Below are 16,913 nucleotides of genomic sequence, written 5' to 3'. Positions count from 1 at the left end.
AGTAGTAAAATAAGAGTTGGATGTTTGAAAATTACTTCAAATAGTGTAAATTTAACTTATGAAAAGCACTTTTGTTGCTGAAGTGATCTTGTCAACAAGCTATATAATTTCATAATTTCTCACTTAACCATATCTCTGAAATAAATACTATACAGATTTTCAGGGCAAATGTTATATATCGTTAACTAGATCGATGCTGTACAGAGTACTACAACTCACCCAGCATATAGGTGTTCTTAACATTAATTTAATTACTTTCAGTAATTAAATATTTTCTCTAAACCTACAATTATTACTGAAGAGATGTTCAACTTGATTTACCCTTCCGTTCAAAGTTATGATTGATAATCATATTTTCAAAATTTTTTACTTGGGCTTAAAACAACTTAGTCAAATTATGTTTGTAGCTTTATTTATATATAAGAAAACAATAAAAACTTTCCATATTATTGTCTGACACAACCTCCACGAAGCTGTCAAAAGCCCCATGACTTTATTGATTTCTTGGGTAAAAGTTGCAATGTACATACAGCAAAGGATCAACTGGCCTCCAATTCAGCAGTTAAATGTATATGAAAATATTCATAACTTATATATATATATAAATACTATTTGCCAGGCCAAATGAGGCAAAGAAAAAACAATGACTCCTAAAAACTATTGAAACTTGGAAGAAAATATGACAAATCTACATACAACTTCATGCGGGTATATATGTCTCTATAATGGTTTTTGGATACACTCTTATTTTGTCCTCTCTAACATTTCGTATTCTATAACAGGTGACACACCTCTCTGATTTACCTTCACGTACTTAACACTAATATTTATAATCAAAATTGTCTTGACATCAGATTCTCAAAAAAAAAAAAAAAAAAAAAAAGATACTTTTCAAATTGAAGACTTTTTCCACAGAATTATTTTTCTGGGCTCTCTTCTGTTTCACATTAAACTGTCATACCAATAAGTTAGAGTATATTACACTGCATAGTCACATCAGAAAGATTCACAAGGTTATCTATAAACATTTATCAGAATTCCAATAATAAATACCTTCACATCCATAACCTCAAAACAATCCAAATTTAGTTCATGTTTTTGTCCATTCACTCAAGTTTCACAATAAGATCTCTTAAAACTCTGATACTAAAATACACATCCTTGCTCATTCATATTCCTGAACATTCCAAAGTATTCCCAGAAATTGCAATTCTTGTACACAATCTTCCAATATAAGTGCATTTAGCAAGTTTCACAAAATATCATGTTAATAGAGACTTGGTGTTGGTATATTAATCCTTTTCTTTTTAAAGGCAAACATATCAGTTGTGAATGTAAGGGAACAGTCACACTATCAACTCTTAACCTTTAATGTGTGTTTTGCATGGTTTAGGTATGAATATACAGCGATAAATTTTTTTAGTAGTCATTATTTCCTTGTTCCATTCTTATTCATGGGTTGAGACAGGACAGGACATTATGATGAATGAATGAATAGTTTCCCACTTGGAGGAATGCTTACAGTGGTCTGTGGAAGTTTTGCATTAAGACCCAACTGTTTATGGTACAAGAAATGTATGGGATACAAAAAAATTAGATCGAGATAAGAATGGATTATGTTAGGAAAGAAAACTGTTAAAAGAAAGGTATGATTGGGCAGAGATAAAGGATTAGGAATGTAAGATTCTGAGTAAATTCTTCACAGACAAGAACTTTGAAATGTGGAAAATTACAACAGATGTGGAAAAAGCCTTGGACATTATCTGTAACGCAACTAAACCATATTGCAAGATGCTTTGACAAAGTCGTCAAGTTTCTGATTTGGGTCTACAATACTGAAATGTGCAAAGATAAGTGATCTTTATCCAGACATGTAATGATTACAAAAAGCTTTATATAAATATATGAAACTATTGATTCAGAAATATTCATATGCAAACAGAGAAAACTCACTCCAAAGTTCTGTTTCGTGATACACTGTACAAACGTTTCACAAAGATATCATTAGTTATGACCTTTTTCCCTATCCCCTTTGCTAGAAGAAATGAACATCATTATCAGAATAGTGTATCCTACTAACTATGTATGCCCTTCCTTTGTGCTTCTGTATCTGCTATCATGCAATAAGCTGTCTACCTGTTTATTAGCTATTACCATCACACATCTACCTATTACCACCAGCTCACAGAATATAGATATAGAAAAATTCTTAACGTTTCTAGCATTTTGGGCCTAGATTGATGCACTCTTTATATGATGCTACTCTTTTTGCCTCTAAACATTTTCATTACATATACAGCACAAAGAATTACAACACAGGGATTATATATATATATATATACACATAAATCTCTTAAAGTGAACAGTATTACAAATATACAAAAATATATATTTATTACTTATTTCATCTTCTAAAGCTTATCAAAAAGTGTGCATTTATACTGACATGGTAAAAAGAAAGAAAATAAAATTACAAGGTGTCAACTACATACAATTCTATCCATTACTGGAATCATAGAACACAGTAATTACTGTCACTTGCGGTTGTTACTTTTGCATGTATAATCCTTTGTACCCTCGAACTTATCTTTGCTCCTTTTTCATACCAAAGCCTTTAATTTCTTTTTTTTTATATTTATATCAATTCATATTCATTAGTATATATATTTTCTAAATGCCCAGTCTCAAATTTCCCCATATATTCCACCTCCAGAGTTCTTTCAGTTTCCACACTCATGTCTCATTCTACACCTGTGAAAAAAGAAATTTCTTCACCCAACAGTCATTCAGTTGTTTTATCAGGCATACTCTTGCTAGAATTGAAAATCAAAAACACATTTCAGCTTTTGGAATGTGATGCCCTCACCACAAATTTTTGCTTTTACCCTTTTTTTTTTTCAGATTCATTCATGAATGATTAGCAGCATTCCAAAAACTGGCCATTACAGTTATTTAGCTCATCACAAGTAACTCACATAGTAACAATTACAGGTATCTGATTTACAAACAATACATCTCAAAAAAAAATATTATTACAGTTTTGGACCCCAACAAGTGATATTTTCTCTTTACATATATCATCGCAAATCATGTATGGCAGTTTGTAATTCTCAAGCATGGTGATGCATCAAGAATTCCCAAGTAAAATTTTGGTAGCATCTTTGTACCTTGACAACCCAAGATTCAAAATAACCAGTGAAGAGTGAAGAATTCTTCTCCACTGGTTAAAGCAATTGCATTCTGGTTACACTACAACAATATGAGAAAAGAACAAAGCCTGCTTTACAAAGCATACACAAGGAAGATAACAATTCAGAGAGACAGAGTAAAGTTTAAGTTACAACATGCACTAAAAGACACAATTGAATGGCAGTCGTCTATTAAGGTAGCTGCTGCGTCTGAGAATGTGTAAGTTACGCAGCAGAGCAGAAGGGAATATCCCGAAGGAGCTGAACCATCAAAGATATAAAAAACATTTTCCCTCATATCACTACTTCTATGCACAACTATGTTTAGCAATTCTAATAAAACTTACGTATCTTTCATTCTTTAAATGAACTAGTTTTAGTTATGCAGCATCTTTTGTAAAGTGACTACTTGAACAGCACATCAGAGGAACTATCCCAACTCTTTTACATGTCAATTATTCAAAATTCTTGTTAATTAAAAGTAATCCCTTCTATCAAATTATTTTTCAAGCAATAACAAAAAGGAATGTTGCTGAAGACTATGGCTATCATATTTAAAAAGTAATTTTAAAGAGATGAAAAACAGTTTTGCTCCATCTATTTATAAGATTTCTATACAAAAAACTAATATCAACTTAATCCTTGACAGTTGATGAGGTTTACATAATAGTGGCAAGCCAATTATCTAAACAAATCATATAATGTATCCTTTATAAACTTCCTACAAATCTTTTAAGTACAAACGTAGTTTGTCAGTCTTTAGTTGCCCTGTTATCTGTCTCGTACTACCTAACATGAGGTAACAGATTTTGTATATTATAACCTTATTACTTTACATGTCTCAAAGATATGAACTTTTTCAGCCAAGGCTGTTCACAACAAATGTGAAGAAATACCAAATAAACTTTTAAGGGATAAGAGCCATCTAGTGTCAAACAGGAAAATAGCAAGGAAATAACAAGGCAATTCTACATGAAGCTGTCTGGGTAAAAATGGAAAAAGGCAAGAAAAGACTTAATGTTCATGAGATAAAATGAATAAAAATTACTCTTGCTCAAGAAACATTTCTGTACCTTAATAAGTACCAGCTCTGGAATTTCAAGCCTAATCTAACCCCTCAGTACTGGCACTTGGACAGAAAATTAAAACAACAAATTACCAAAAGAAAATACCTGCTGCTCCATTATGACATTTGCTGCCAGGAGTGCTTCAATATAAGCCAAGAATCCGACTTAATCAGTCAGCAGAAAAGCTGTGCTGTACAAGTAGCGACTACTTCAGCTCCCTAAATAAGGGAAATACTGAGGAACCTACAATCACCAATCACAGATTCTAAAACCCATTGGTCACACACTGAGTGACAAAAAAAAAAAAAAGTTAAGATGACTGGCATTCCTAAGTATCCATACCTTACTTTTGTGAAAGTTGTTTCATCAAACAACACATGAATTACATGTCTAAATACTGCATTCCTAACTTTTCTTAAGTGGGTCATGACCCTGTAACAGAAACAGGATAAATTAAGACTATGACAGTTTATTCACACACTGATTGTTCCCAAAACATGAAAAATAACTATCTTAACATAGATTACAAGGCAATTTCAACAGATCTGGATTTCTACACTTTGCAGTGTTATGCAAATGGTATATGGTAAAATATTCTATGTATGAGACCAGCTGTAATTAAGGAAACATAAACTATCTCTGTATCTGAAGCTCAGAACTTAGTATGTAATAAACACAACTGGACTAACAGTATGAGAATTCCTGTGCTGGTAGAACCTATATCAGAGAAACTTTTTCTATACATAGGAGGCACTGTCAAACACCTTTTGGTTTAGATAGAACCAGTTGAGAGATAACAAACATGAAAACATCTCAAAACGGTAACATAAAAAAACGTGAAATCTAATACATTTTTAAAGCCAAAACTGAAAGTAGTAGATATAATAATGATAAAGCTAACAAAAACCAGGTCAAAATCAGATCCTTAAAATCAAAGTATTATCTTCTTTCTTCCTTAGTGCAGAGCACTTCTCTCTAGCATTGACCCTTTGGCTGAATCTCATCACAGGTAATTTTTCCTGAAGCATACCAAGACATGAATAAATACCTAAGCCTCATATAATACTGACAAGGTCAAGAAAATACAAAATGTCATTAGTGGATGCTATAAAACCATAGCCCTATCAGTTATATCCCCCTAAGTACAATAACCCATAAATATTCAAACACCTAAATAGAGATAACACATCAACAATAACCTCCTTCATAATATAAAGGCAATGTAGGCATGCATAACATCATCATCTAAAAAATGAATTTCATACACATAACCAATTACTCTCTCTCCTGTCATTTCACTTCCCAACTTCATACCACCATACCAACTCTCAAATGCTCAACCACAATCAGTACTGTTGTTTGCACTTCCTCTCAACTTCTAATAAGTCCTTCCAAATTTCCTCTCAGTGTCTAGAAGCTCCACTGCCTCCTTGCCCTTTTGCAATGCCAACACCATACATCATCATCCCATTTCCAATAATTTCTAGTTTCCCTTTTCTAACCTTTCTCATCTTCCATGCATACTCACAAGTCACAATAACATAAAATATATCTGATCCAAACCTGAACTCCCAGTCACTCACTATACAGTATTCACTCACCCTAGTCACAGTAAAAAGTCTTTATGGCTTTCAATAGTTTCACCCTAAACCCAAAACTTTACACACACTAGAGTAAAATGCATCTAAACCCAGTATAGTCCATTCATATATCTTCACATGCATAAACAATCTAGCCTCCATCCTTCTTTTGGTGTAAAACTACCAGCCAGCGTCTTGCACTTTATGTGTTCTGAAAGAGTAATATAATAATATAAAAGTCTTCTTGCAAATCCACCGTTGCAAATTAAAATAGTTCATAATTTGGGAAAAAGCATCATTAAATTCATTTCTAGATGATTTCCTTCTGTTAATATGCATATGTCACACACAATGGTTGAAATAATTTTTCCTGATATATGTAAATTCAGAAATGGTTTGGATATCCAAAGAATTCTAAGAATGCAGTCAAACAATATATTCAGTCAGGATTAAACACCTGAAACAAACAAATGTGCTTAAACTAAAGAGCATCTACGTATAAGCTATGTAAGACAACCCACATGACGGGACCTGATACTAAGCTGGCACTGCAAGATGTTCCAAGAAACTGAATTTGAACAAAAACCTAGGTATGACTAAATATCATTTCTCAACATATGAAGTGGAATTTACTTAAAAGTTATTTGATCATGAAATTTTTGCCTCTTTAGGTGTATAAACTACATAAAAAAAGAAATCACTAAAAACCATAATTACTTGCATCAGCTGATGATGTGGTTAAAATAACACTGGTGCTCTGGATGTTAAAGGTACCCAAACTTTTCTTATGACAGAGATGTTGTAATTTCTTTCTATCAACTTTTGTAGCTTTTGATCTCAAATGATGAATCATCTCATCATTTAAAAAGAAAAATAAGCACTTTTATAAGGGTGTGGAAGTCCATGTTTCACTGTAACACAATAGGCCCAGGTTGAAGAAGTGATGTTCCACTGGCTGTATGTACCTGATCCATCTCATTAAACTGGAAATGGAATAATAATATAAAAGATATATAGACAGATGAATTTTTAAATCATGCATCCATAATGTTAAAATGGAGAATTCAGGGTGAGTGAATGATGTTCAGTGAATGACTGTACCTGACCCAACCAATTAACTGTTCCAATGCAAGTATTTTCCACACCTCTGCCAGTGTAGCTAATTAACCTTTTAAAATAATAATAAAAAACTGAAGTAAATATGAAATACTAATGGTGATAAAAAATTTATCACGAATGATATGAGGGAAAGTAGAAACCTCATCCCAGGCTGCTGGTGGGCAAGAAGACGTGTTTACATTCCACAAGTTAACATACCTAAAGGCCCATTTTAATTTTGCACACTACTAGCCTTATACAACACAACTAAAGAACCATGAAACAACGAAAAATAGCATAAAGCCAAATCATCATACAACCTAGCAGTGGCTAGTGGGAACATGTATGCATGCCACTATTACATGTGTGCACTTCTAGGAGCATATGTAACTCACAATGATATATTTATTTATTATTTCATTATACTTAATCGCCGTCTCCCGTGCCAGCAAGGTAGCACAAGTAAACAGATTTGGAATGGCCCAAACCACCCACATACACATGTATATACGTAAATGCCCATACATGCACATATACATACCTATACATTTCAACATATACATACACAGACATATACATATATACACATGTACATATTCATACTTGCTGCCTTCATCCAATGCTGTCGCCACTCTGCCACATATGAAGTAGCTCTAGGAAAAGACAAAAAAGGCCACATTCATTTACACTCAGTCTCTAGCTGTCATGTGTAATGCACCGAAACCACAGCTCCCTTTCCACATCCAGGTCTCTCAAGACTTTCCATGGTTTACCTCAGACACTTCACATGCCCTGGTTCAATCCACTGACAGCACATTGACCCCAGTATACCACATTGTTCCAATTAGCTCTATTCCTTGCATGCCTTTCATCCTCCTCTATGTTCAGGCTCCAATCACTCAAAATCTTTTTCACTCCATCCTTCCACCTCCGATTTAGTCTCCTGCTTCTCCTCGTTCCCTCTACCGCTGACACATATATCCTCTTTGTCAATCTTTCCTCACTCATTCTCTCCATGTGACCAAACCATTTCAACACACCCTCTTCTGGTCTCTCTACCACACTCTTTTTATTACTACACATCTCTCTTGTCCTTTCATTACTTACTTGATCAAACCATCTCACACCACATATTGTCCTCAAACATTTCATTTCCAACACATCCACCCTCCTCTGCACAACCCTGTCTATAGCCCATGCCTCACAATCATATAACATTGTTGAAACCACTATTCCTTCAAGCATACATTCACAAGTATGCAGTCTGTTGTGGATGAGAGGGCTTGGGAAGTGATTCAGTTGTTGTTCGCTGATGATACAGTGCTGGTGGCTGATTCGGTTGAGAAAATGCTAAGGGTTGGTGACTGAGTTTGGTATAGTGTGTGAAAGAAGAAGGCTGAGAGTAAATGTAAATAAGAGCAAGGTTATTAGGTTCAGTAGGGTTGAGGGGCAAGTCAACTGGAAGGTAAGTTTGAGTGGAGAAAAACTGGAGGAAGTGAAGTATTTTAGATATCTGGGAGTGGATTTAGCAGTGGATGGAACCATGGAAGCAGAAGTAAGTCACAGGGTGGGGGAGGTGGCAAAGGTTCTGGAAGCGTTGAATAATGTGTGGAAGGCAAGAACATTATCTCGGAAAGCAAAAATGGGTATGTTTGAAGGAATAGTGGTTCCAACAATGTTGTATGGTTGCGAGGCGTGGGCTATGGATAGAGTTGTACGCAGGAGGATGGATGTGCTGGAAATGAGATGTTTGAGGACAATGTGTGGTGTGAGGTGGTTTGATCAAGTAAGTAACGTAAGGGTAAGAGAGATGTGTGGAAATAAAAAGAGCGTGGTTGAGAGAGCAGAAGAGGGTGTTTTGAAATGGTTTGGGCACATGGAGAGAATGAGTGAGGAAAGATTGACCAAGAGGATATATGTGTTGGAGGTGGAGGGAACGAGAAGTGGGAGACTAAATTGGAGGTGGAAAGATGGAGTGAAAAAGATTTTGTGTGATCGAGGCCTGAACATGCAGGAGGGTGAAAGGAGGGCAAGGAATAGAGTGAATTGGATCGATGTGGTATACCGGGGTTGACGTGCTGTCAGTGGATTGAATCAGGGCATGTGAAGCGTCTGGGGTAAACCATGGAAAGCTGTGTAGGTATGTATATTTGCGTGTGTGGACTCTCTCAACCACGCTCTTTTTATTTCCACACATCTCTCTTACCCTTACATTACTTACTCGATCAAACCACCTCACAACACACATTGTCCTCAAACATCTCATTTCCAGCACATCCATCCTCCTGCGCACAACTCTATCCATAGCCCACGCCTCGCAACCATACAACATTGTTGGAACCACTATTCCTTCAAACATACCCATTTTTGCTTTCCGAGATAATGCTCTCGACTTCCACACATTCTTCAAGGCTCCCAGAATTTTCGCCCCCTCCCCCACCCTATGATCCACTTCCGCTTCCATGGTTCCATCCGCTGCCAGATCCACTCCCAGATATCTAAAACACTTTACTTCCTCCAGTTTTTCTCCATTCAAACTTACCTCCCAATTGACTTGACCCTCAACCCTACTGTACCTAATAACCTTGCTCTTATTCACATATACTCTTAACTTTCTTCTTTCACCAGCTTCTGCAGTTTCTCACATGAATCAGCCACCAGCGCTGTATCATCAGCGAACAACAACTGACTCACTTCCCAAGCTCTCTCATCCCCAACAGACTTCATACTTGCCCCTCTTTCCAAAACTCTTGCATTTACCTCCCTAACAACCCCATCCATAAACAAATTAAACAACCATGGAGACATCACACACCCCTGCCGCAAACCTACATTCACTGAGAACCAATCACTTTCCTCTCTACACGTACACATGCCTTACATCCTCGATAAAAACTTTTCACTGCTTCTAACAACTTGCCTCCCACACCATATATTCTTAATACCTTCCACAGAGCATCTCTATGAACTCTATCATATGCCTTCTCCAGATCCATAAATGCTACATACAAATCCATTTGCTTTTCTAAGTATTTCTCACATACATTCTTCAAAGCAAACACCTGATCCACACATCCTCTACCACTTCTGAAACCACACTGCTCTTCCCATATCTGATGCTCTGTACATGCCTTCACCCTCTCAATCAATACCCTCCCATATAATTTACCAGGAATACTCAACAAACTTATACCTCTGTAATTTGAGCACTCACTCTTATCCCCTTTGCCTTTGTACAATGGCACTATGCACGCATTCCGCCAATCCTCAGGCACCTCACCATGAGTCATACATACATTAAATAACCTTACCAACCAGTCAATAATACAGTCACCCCCTTTTTTAATAAATTCCACTGCAATACCATCCAAACCTGCTGCCTTGCCAGCTTTCATCTTCCGCAAAGCTTTTACTACCTCTTCTCTGTTTACCAAATCATTTTCCCTAACCCTCTCACTTTGCACACCACCTCGACCAAAACACCCTATATCTGCCACTCTATCATCAAACACATTCAACAAACCTTCAAAATACTCACTCCATCTCCTCACATCACCACTACTTGTTATCACCTCCCCATTTGCGCCCTTCACTGAAGTTCCCATTTGCTCCCTTGTCTTACGCACTTAATTTACCTCCTTCCAGAACATCTTTTTATTCTCCCTAAAATTTAATGATACTCTCTCACCCCAACTCTCATTTGCCCTCTTTTTCACCTCTTGCACCTTTCTCTTGACCTCCTGTCTCTTTCTTTTATACATCTCCCACTCAATTGCATTTTTTCCCTGCAAAAATCGTCCAAATGCCTCACTCTTCTCTTTCACTAATAATCTTACTTCTTCATCCCACCACTCACTACCCTTTCTAATCAACCCACCTCCCACTCTTCTCATGCCACAAGCATCTTTTGTGCAATCCATCACTGATTCCCTAAATACATCCCATTCCTCCCCCACTCCCCTTACTTCCATTGTTCTCACCTTTTTCCATTCTGTACTCAGTCTCTCCTCGTACTTCCTCACACAAGTCTCATTCCCAAGCTCACTTACTCTCACCACCCTCTTCACCCCAACATTCACTCTTCTTTTCTGAAAACCCATACAAATCTTCACCTTAGCCTCCACAAGATAATGATCAGACATCCCTCCAGTTGCACCTCTCAGCACATTAACATCCAAAAGTCTCTCTTTCGCGTGCCTGTCAATTAACACGTAATCCAATAACGCTCTCTGGCCATCTCTCCTACTTACATATGTATACTTATGTATATCTCGCTTTTTAAACCAGGTATTCCCAATCACCAGTCCTTTTTCAGCACATAAATCTACAAGCTCTTCACCATTTCCATTTACTACACTGAACACCCCATGTATACCAATTATTCCCTCAACTGCCACATTACTCACCTTTGCATTCAAATCACCCATCACTATAACCCGGTCTCGTGCATCAAAACCACTAAGACACTCATTCAGCTGCTCCCAAAACACTTGCCTCTCATGATCTTTCTTCTCATGCCCAGGTGCATATGCACCAATAATCACCCATCTCTCTCCATCAACTTTCAGTTTTACCCATATTAATCGAGAATTTACTTTCTTACATTCTATCACATACTCCCACAACTCCTGTTTCATATATATATATATATATATTTATTAAAAAATGGAATTTATTAAAAAAGGGGGTGACTGTATTGTTGACTGGTTGGTAAGGTTATTTAATGTATGTATGACTCATGGTGAGGTGCCTGAGGATTGGCGGAATGCGTGCATAGTGCCATTGTACAAAGGCAAAGGGGATAAGAGTGAGTGCTCAAATTACAGAGGTATAAGTTTGTTGAGTATTCCTGGCAAATTATATGGGAGGGTATTGATTGAGAGGGTGAAGGCATGTATAGAGCATCAGATTGCGGAAGAGCAGTGTGGTTTCAGAAGTGGTAGAGGATGTGTGGATCAGGTGTTTGCTTTGAAGAATGTATGTGAGAAATACTTAGAAAAGCAAATGGATTTGTATGTAGCATTTATGGATCTGGAGAAGGCATATGATAGAGTTGATAGAGATGCTCTGTGGAAGGTATTAAGAATATATGGTGTGGGAGGCAAGTTGTTAGAAGCAGTGAAAAGTTTTTATCGAGGATGTAAGGCATGTGTACGTGTAGGAAGAAAGGAAAGTGATTGGTTCTCAGTGAATGTAGGTTTGCGGCAGGGGTGTGTGATGTCTCCATGGTTGTTTAATTTGTTTATGGATGGGGTTGTTAGGGAGGTGAATGCAAGAGTTTTGGAAAGAGGGGCAAGTATGAAGTCTGTTGGGGATGAGAGAGCTTGGGAAGTGAGTCAGTTGTTGTTCGCTGATGATACAGCGCTGGTGGCTGATTCATGTGAGAAACTGCAGAAGCTGGTGACTGAGTTTGGTAAAGTGTGTGAAAGAAGAAAGTTAAGAGTAAATGTGAATAAGAGCAAGATTATTAGGTACAGTAGGGTTGAGGGTCAATTCAATTGGGAGGTGAGTTTGAATGGAGAAAAACTGGAGGAAGTGAAGTGTTTTAGATATCTGGGAGTGGATCTGGCAGCGGATGGAACCATGGAAGCGGAAGTGGATCATAGGGTGGGGGAGGGGGCGAAAATTCTGGGAGCCTTGAAGAATGTGTGGAAGTCGAGAACATTATCTCGGAAAGCAAAAATGGGTATGTTTGAAGGAATAGTGGTTCCAACAATGTTGTATGGTTGCGAGGCGTGGACTATGGATAGAGTTGTGCACAGGAGGATGGATGTGCTGGAAATGAGATGTTTGAGGACAATGTGTGGTGTGAGGTGGTTTGATCGAGTAAGTAACGTAAGGGTAAGAGAGATGTGTGGAAATAAAAAGAGCGTGGTTGAGAGAGCAGAAGAGGGTGTTTTGAAATGGTTTGGTCACATGGAGAGAATGAGTGAGGAAAGATTGACCAAGAGGATATATGTGTCGGAGGTGGAGGGAACGAGGAGAAGAGGGAGACCAAATTGGAGGTGGAAAGATGGAGTGAAAAAGATTTTGTGTGATCGGGGCCTGAACATGCAGGAGGGTGAAAGGAGGGCAAAGAATAGAGTGAATTGGAGCGATGTAGTATACCGGGGTTGACGTGCTGTCAGTGGATTGAATCAAGGCATGTGTATGGGGGTGGGTTGGGCCATTTCTTTCGTCTGTTTCCTTGCGCTACCTCGCAAACGCGGGAGACAGCGACAAAGCAAAAAAAAATATATATATATATATATATATATATATATATATATATATATATATATATATATATATATATATATATATCCATGGCCCACGCCTCGCAACCGTACAACATTGTTGGAACCAGCATTCCTTCAAACATGCCCATTTTTGCTTTCCGAGATGGTGTTCTCGACTTCCACACGTTCTTCAGTGCTCCCAGGATTTTCGCCCCCTCCCCCACCCTGTGATTCGCTTCCGCTTCCATGGTTCCATCCGCTGCCGGGTCCGCTCCCAGATGTCTGGGGCACTTTACTTCCTCCAGTTTTGCTCCATTCAAACTTACCTCCCAATTGACTTAACCCTCAACCCTACTGTACCTAATAACCTTGCTCTTATTCACATTTACTCTTAACTTTCTTCTTACACACACTTTACCAAACTCAGTCACCAGCTTCTGCAGTTTCTCACATGAATCAGCCACCAGCGCTGTATCATCAGCGAACAACAACTGACTCACTTCCCAAGCTCTCTCATCCACAACAGACTTCATACTTGCCCCTCTTTCCAAAACTCTTGCATTCACCTCCCTAACAACCCCATCCATAAACAAATTAAACAACCATGGAGACATCACACACCCCTGCCGCAAACCTACATTCACTGAGAACCAATCACTTTCCTCTCTTCCTACACGTACACATGCCTTACATCCTCGATATATATATATATATATATATATATATATATATATATATATATATATATATATATATATATATATATATCCCTGGGGATAGGGGATTAAGAATACTTCCCACGTATTCCCTGCTTGTCGTAGAAGGCGACTAAAATGGGAGGGAGCGGGGGGCTGGAAATCCTCCCCTCTCGTTTTTTTTTTTTAATTTTCCAAAAGAAGGAACAGAGGGGGCCAGGTGAGGATATTCCCTCAAAGGCCCAGTCCTCTGTTCTTAACGCTACCTCGCTATCGCGGGAAATAGCGAATAGTATGAAAAAAAAAAAAAATATATATATATATATATATATATATATATATATATATATATATATATGAGGGGGGAGGGGGATGTTATTCCATGTGTGGCGAATGGCAATGGGAATGAATAAAGGCAGACAGTGTGAATTGTTTGCATGGGTATATATGTATGTGTCTGTGTGTGTATATATATGTGTACATTGAGATGTATAGGTATGTATATTTGCGTGTGTGGACGTGTATGTATATACAGTGTGTATGGGGGTGGGTTGGGCCATTTCTTTCGTCTGTTTCCTTGCGCTACCTCGCAAACGCGGGAGACAGCGACAAAGCAAAATAAAATAAAAAAATATATATATATATATATATATATATTATCCCTGGGGATAGGAGAGAAAGAATACTTCCCACGTATTCCCTGCGTATCGTAGAAGGCGACTAAAAGGGGAGGGAGCGGGGGGCTGGAAATCCTCCCCTCTCACTTTTTTTTTTAATTTTCCAAAAGAGGGAACAGAGAAGGGGCCCAGGTGAGGATATTCCCTCAAGGGCCCAGTCCTCTGTTCTCAACGCTACCTCGCTAATGCGGGAAATGGCGAATAGTATGAAAGAAAGAAAAATATATATATATATATATATATATATATATATATATATATATATATATATATATATATATATATATATACATATATATATATATATATATATATATATATATATACACGAAATAACTGTACCATGAGATGTGGTCACTATGGCTAGCAATTCATGACTATGATCCTTTTTTTTCATATGGATGAATGTACTGTGGCCTTAGACAATGTACTATCACCAAAGTAACCATATGAGATACCAAGTTTAACATATTTAGTCATGATCTACACAGAAAGTGAAATGGATAAAAGTAAGAAATCACACAGAGAAGGTTAAATTGGGAATGGAGTAATTTAATTTGACTATATAGCCCTAGGACCCCTTTTACAGGGTTCCTGTAGCTTCAAACTAAACTTTTAAGTGGCAAAGAAATGACTGACTCTTTAGAGTGAAAAGTTCCTCGATAGACTCCAATCCTTTCATCCACAGAAAACGATACAACCTAACCAAAGATCTTTCCATTCACAGTTTAAACTCATGTAGACAGATGATAAATATAGAATAACTAACAAAGTCAAGTAATCATCCAATCTATAAGCAACTTATTAACAGATGACCCTTAACATGCCAATCAACACATATCATAAATCATATACTTAGTGAACATCAATATCTTAGTTTCACTAGGAAATATTGGTGAGAAGTAAAGCTGCTATAACATTAATACAAGAATTCAATTAAACAATTGGTGTACTGTAACAAGATTCTGTCCAGAAAATCTGGCACACTGTGCTATATACCTCCATTTTGAAATCCTTCCTAAGAGGAAATTTTTTTCAATATTCCACTAAAAGAGCTCATAGCAATAATAATAATCTAGAAATAAAAATATCCTTATGTAGATGTTGCAAATAATGGTCATCAATTTGGGGATGTCATTAATTCTAATGCCACAACAAACATTTCAAATACATCTACAAACCCTATACACATACACACAATCTATCTATTTCATAGGCTACCAACACATCTAATACAAATACAGGCAAATATATTGGTTTATGGCTAGCTGCAACAAAACTAAAATTGACTGAAGTGGTCTGTCATGTGCATGCCCTAATCATGTTACCTAATAAAGAATTGCTCTAGAATTAATATCAGCAGTTGTATGACGATATTAATCAAGTTGAATTTCAAAAATCCATTCCAATTCTAACTCATTTTATAATCTCACATAATTACTTATTTTTTAATCCTGTTGTAAACAACTCATTACTATTTTAAATATAGATAATTCCCAATGCAAAATTATCCTTAATACCTGCAAGTATATATCAAGTATTCATATAAAATCCTACATATTTACACAAGATATTAAATATTCATATATAACATTTCATTTGCTCCACTTGAGCAAGGTAGCTTTAGAGTCAAACAAAGGCCCTGTATGCACACACCCAATCTCTTGCTATTACAGGGATCTCTTGATTTATGTGAGTTATGTTCTTAAAAATGGTTGCATAAATCAAATAAAGTAATGGAGATTGATTAATTAAACAGTATTACATATAATAACAGTGAGAAACCACAAGATACACATACTAGGAAATATAAAATACTATAATATACATTCAATCTATTCTCCCCACAATCAAACTTCAGAATACAAGGTCTTAGATGTACTGGTTAATGTTCCACTAATGGTATTCTCCTTGATCTTCTCTAAACTGTCATGAATAGTCACTAAAGCAGAGTCACCAAATCCATGGGCATGCTTAATATCAGCTGTTTGTTCACCTCTCTCATGATGCTTGAGCACATCCACATTACACTTCTCTCATGATGCTTGAGCACATCCACATTAATCTCAATGTGATAGTATTATGTTTCTTTGCACATAGTACCAGTACTGGGAGAAATTAAAAGATGCTTTGGTGGCATGATGCAAGAGGTAAACCACATGCAATACAGAGTATGCTGCAGCACAAAATACTGTAGCACTCTGTGACTATACGCCATGTGTATAAGCTCTCTTACATGGCACTAGCAATGCCACCCCACCAAGCTACCAGCCCAATGATGATTGTGTTATTCCAAGCTAGAGTTTGCATAAATCAAAACAGTGTAAGTGGACCATGCATTACACTAAAATTGGCCTACATCAAATGCACATAAATCGAGAGGTCTCTGT

General features: G+C 37.0%; 1 long non-coding RNA gene across 1 annotated transcript; it reads right to left on the bottom strand.

Moving 5' to 3' along the window:
• Nucleotides 1–390: 390 nt before the first annotated feature.
• Nucleotides 391–12,221, bottom strand: LOC139758389 (uncharacterized). Its single transcript, XR_011714816.1, has 2 exons — nt 6,553–12,221; nt 391–6,046 (listed from the first exon to the last, which is right to left on the bottom strand). It is a non-coding gene; the product is annotated as an uncharacterized lncRNA (long non-coding RNA).
• Nucleotides 12,222–16,913: the final 4,692 nt, after the last annotated feature.

Source organism: Panulirus ornatus, chromosome 2 (assembly GCF_036320965.1).
Source record: "Panulirus ornatus isolate Po-2019 chromosome 2, ASM3632096v1, whole genome shotgun sequence".
Lineage (NCBI taxonomy): Eukaryota > Metazoa > Arthropoda > Malacostraca > Decapoda > Palinuridae > Panulirus > Panulirus ornatus.
The sequence above is the reverse complement of the archived record's forward strand: the minus strand, read 5'-3'. Positions and strand labels throughout refer to the sequence as shown.